The 4437-nt window shown below is 41.6% G+C and overlaps 1 non-coding gene across 1 annotated transcript; it reads right to left on the bottom strand.

The window, feature by feature from the left end:
• Window positions 1-399: 399 nt before the first annotated feature.
• Window positions 400-506, bottom strand: LOC141654314 (small nucleolar RNA R71). Its single transcript, XR_012547875.1, has one exon. It is a non-coding gene; the product is annotated as a small nucleolar RNA R71 (small nucleolar RNA).
• Between the last annotated feature and the right edge of the window lie 3931 nt (window positions 507-4437).

Genomic DNA, 4437 nt, shown 5'->3' with positions numbered 1-4437 from the left:
ACACAATACCCCACAAAATCCACCTACAATGCCAAAATTCTCGTCACACTCCGTACCCACCGAGGAGAATCTACCAAATGGTACTTCTACACCGCAACGTCTAACCGGAAATTTTATTGCCAAGTCCGCCTTCATCCAATTAGTTGAGAGGAGCCAATTCAGGGGGATGCCTAGTGAGGACCCTCATTCTCATATGGAAACGTTTTGCGACTATTGTGATGCTATCTCTCAAACGGGCGTGACTCAAGACCAAATTAGATGGGTCTTATTTCCTTTTTCCTTAATCGACCGCTGAAGCAATGGTTGAAGGGCCTTGATAAGGCCACCCTTGGAATAGATTCTTGGAAGAAGTTGGCTCTAGCTTTCTACAAAAAATTCTACCCACCGGAAAAGACTAACATGCTAAGAGCTCAAATTACGGGTTTTAAGCAAAGGGATGAAGAGTCTTTGTATGAAGCTTGGGAGCGGTTCAAGGGAATTTGTCGCTCATGTCCTCACCATGGACTTAGCGAATGGTTTTTGGTGCAACAATTTTGGAATGGTTTATATGAAGATTCTAGGAACATTCTCAATATGGGATCAAATGGAATGTTCACCGAAGTTGATGACAATCAAACATGGAACAAGATTGAGGAAATGGCGGTCCATAACTCACAATATAGTAGACCTCGCAAGGCTACTAGAGGAGGAAAGCATGAAGTGGACTCCGTTACTCAATTGGGTGCTCAACTTAGTGCTCACATTGACACAATCAACTTGAAGTTTGAACAAGCTATGGCTAGACTTGAGGAAAACTCGAAATCATCAAAGCATCATGTTAATGCCATGACGGCATCCTCATCAATCCCAAGTGGGATATGTGAGAATTGTGGAACTTTGGGACATGACCAAGGTGAATGTAGGGGAACAAATGAACAAGTGAATGCTTTCCAAGCATACAAAAGTGATACCCCTTATTCCAACTTTTACGATGAAAACACCAAATTCCATCCAAATCTCTCATACAAAAGCCAAAATGTTCAAAACCCTCAAACAACATACACTCCACCACCCATAAGAAACCAAAATCAAAGACCCTTTTACAATCAAAACCAAGGTTACCAAAATCAAAATCCATACAATCACCAAAATGACCAAGGTTTTGATGTCCAAAAAGCGGTCCTCCAAATGCAAAAGAATCAACAAGAATTTTTCACTCAAATGCAAAAAGATAGCCAAGCAAAGGAAACCACCATCAACAACATTCTAGCTCACACCAAGATGTAGGAAACACAATTGACTCAACTAGCATCTTCAAGCTCACAAAGACAAAAGGGGCAATTACCACCTCAAAGTAATCCCCTAGACATGAAACGTTAGTGCCATTCACTTGAGAAGTGGTACAAGGTATGAAGCACCGAAGAAGCAAGTTGAGGATGAAGTTGTGGAAGCTAGTGAGAAGGAAGAAATTGTGCAAAACTCCAAAGATGGAGAATCATCAAAAGAAGAAAGTTCAAAGAAAAATGAAGACAAGGCCAAGGAGAAGGAGCCCATTGTGATTAGACTTCCTTTTCCAAGTCGTCAAGCCAAGCCCAAATTTGATGATCAACTTGGAAAATTCATGGAAATTGTGAAGAATTTAGAAGTCTCAATTCCTTTCACGGAATTAATCAATCACGTGCCGGCCTATGCGAAATACATGAAAGATATCCTCACAAAGAAGAAGTCAATCCGGAAGCTTGAGACTATCGCCTTCACTAAGGTGAGTAGCGCAATACTTCAAGGGAGTTCACCTCCAAAGTTAAAGGATCCGGGAAGCTTCTCAATACCGTGTACCATTGGCGACACGACGATCAACAAAGCCTTATGTGATCTAGGGGCTAGTGTGAGTGTCATGCCGTACTCGGTGAGTAAAAGGTTGGGGATGGGAGAGCTTAAATGCACTAACATCACACTCCAAATGGCCGATAGATCGACGAAGACACCATTAGGGATATGGGAAGATGTCCCCGTGCGAATTGGGAAGTTTTTCATCCCGGTAGACTTTGTCATTGTTGATATGGAGGAGGATTCCAACATTCCAATCATCCTAGGAAGACCTTTCCTACACACCGCCGGTGCGGTGATTGATGTGAAACATGGTGAGCTCACTCTAGAAGTGGGAGATGAAAGCATAACTTTTAATCTTGACAAGACTATGAGAGCTCCTCGTTTGCATGAACCATGTTTCATGATTGATCATTATAGCCGAAAGGATGAAAGGAAGAAATCGGAACTCCAATGGAAGAAGAAAATTGAAGATGCTCCATTCAAAGAGCAAGTGAATTGTGACAAGGAGAGCTTGCAAAGCTCATCAAAATCAACCAAGGAAGAAGAGGATGGCCTCATTGGCCAAGAGAAGAAATTGGGAGAGTTGTCTCCATCTAAGCAAGAGATTTTCAATGATCAACTCAATGAAGTTTGTGGTCTTTGGGACGACGAGTTTGAAGGGATTTTTAATCCCTACATTGGACATGCCATCGATCATGATCAACAACAAGGGCCAAGGTCTATTGAGGACCTCTACCATGATAATGAACAAGCTTTTGATTACTTCTTCAAGGTGTTGAGCAACATCAACAACACCTTGAACATGCCCCCTTGACATCTCATCAAGAATGAGAGTTTGGTGGAGTCCTCCCTAAACCACCACTTGTAAATATTTCTAACTCCCTAACTTACATTTCAGTTCTTGTATTGCATTTTTGTCATCTTTGGATTTTTATTTACTTTGATCAAAATAATTGTCATGTTTGACAGAAGTGAGGGAGGGACTAACGATTTCAATTGATGTGTAGTGCTTTTAGCTTAGTGTGGGGATGGCAATTGCCTAGGCTATCCATGCCTTAGTAGTGCCCCCACAATGACGAACACAAGACTTGAAGAAATAATGGAAGAATGGTATGGGAAATGCAATGTGCACGGATGGAACTGAATCCGTGTACACAGGGGAAGAATCCGAGCGGATTCCTGAGAATCCGCCCGTCTGAAAAAATCCGAGCGTATTGCAGAAAAGACGCCCGTCTTGAACTGAGCTGAATTTTGAAAAATTCATGACTGTGACTGAATCCGGGCGTCCTGTGAAGAATCCGCCCGTCTTGAAGAATCCGTCCGTCTTGTACGAAAGACGTCCGTCTTTGCAGCTGAGGAAAACAAGCAAAATTTACTGGACTGAAATCCGTCCGTCTTTAAGCAAATCCGCCCGTCCCGTGTTCAGCAAATCCGAGCGGATTGTCAAGAATCCGCCCGTCTTTAGGCGAGTTTTGCAAAGTTCAGAAAGAGCAGAATCCGCACGGATTGCCCCTGCAGATTTGAAAATTTCGGTCTCTTTAAAACCCCTCCCACCTTCATTCATTCATTCATACATTCATAAACACTACCCACAACATCAAAACCCTCATCCTCTTCATCACAAAAACAAAAACCCTCAACAACATTCACCAAAATCAAATCAAACCATCCTTCCAACAACAAATTAATCACTCCTTCTTCAACAAAAATCAAAACCAAGCACAAAATCTTCAACCTTTGAGTCGATTTTTGTTTTCATAAAGGCAAAGCCTTTCACCTTCCAATCGATTTGGGCATACTACAAATTGAAGATTTTTCATTCTTTTCTTGGTTAGTTCATCAATGGCAAGGACTAAGGGAGCAACAAAGGCACCAAAGGCTAAGGCACTCTCACAAAGGCAAAAGGCTCTTCAAACAAAGAAAGCATTGGCTATGGTGGTAGCAACACCAAACTTGGAAGTGCAACAACAACAACAACCTTCTATGGGAGCAACAACACCTTCTACTCCGGTAATTGATCAACTTTTGCATTATCCGGAGGTAACTTTTATTTCCGATACCCATAGAAATACCTTTGTCAAGTTTTCTATGAAGTCATTACAATCCACCAAATTCATATGTGAAGATACCTTGGAAAAATTGGGTGTTCTTGAGCAAACAAAAGCCTTTTTCAATGCCATGGGGTTGAAGAAATTGTTTAAAACAAGGGAATTGACATACCCCTCCCTTACCTTGGAATTTTTAAGTTCTTTGAAAGTCACCAAAGTTGAGAATATGGAGAATATCGAGTTTCGTCTAGCTAATGTTAGTAGACGCATTACCTTTAGGGAATTGGGTGAAATTTTGGGTCTTAGTGATGAACCGAGTTATTTTAAGAGTTATGGAAAGTATGACCCCGAACCTCTTTGGGAGGCAATCTCCGGGAAGAAATTTGAGGATTTTCATGCGAGTCGTGCTCTTTTAGTCCACCATCCAGGCATAAGAGTATGGCACAAGGTCGTGGGTAACACCATAATTGCTAGGAAAGATACCAACCATTTCACAAAACTTGATTTTATTCTCCTTGAATCGGCTTTGAATATCGGAAGAGTGCACACCAAGCCTTACAATTATTTGAGGCTCTTGGTA

This window comes from Silene latifolia, chromosome 4 (assembly GCF_048544455.1).
Source record: "Silene latifolia isolate original U9 population chromosome 4, ASM4854445v1, whole genome shotgun sequence".
In the NCBI taxonomy this organism is placed as follows: Eukaryota; Viridiplantae; Streptophyta; class Magnoliopsida; order Caryophyllales; family Caryophyllaceae; genus Silene; species Silene latifolia.
This window is presented reverse-complemented; position numbering and strand designations above follow the sequence as displayed.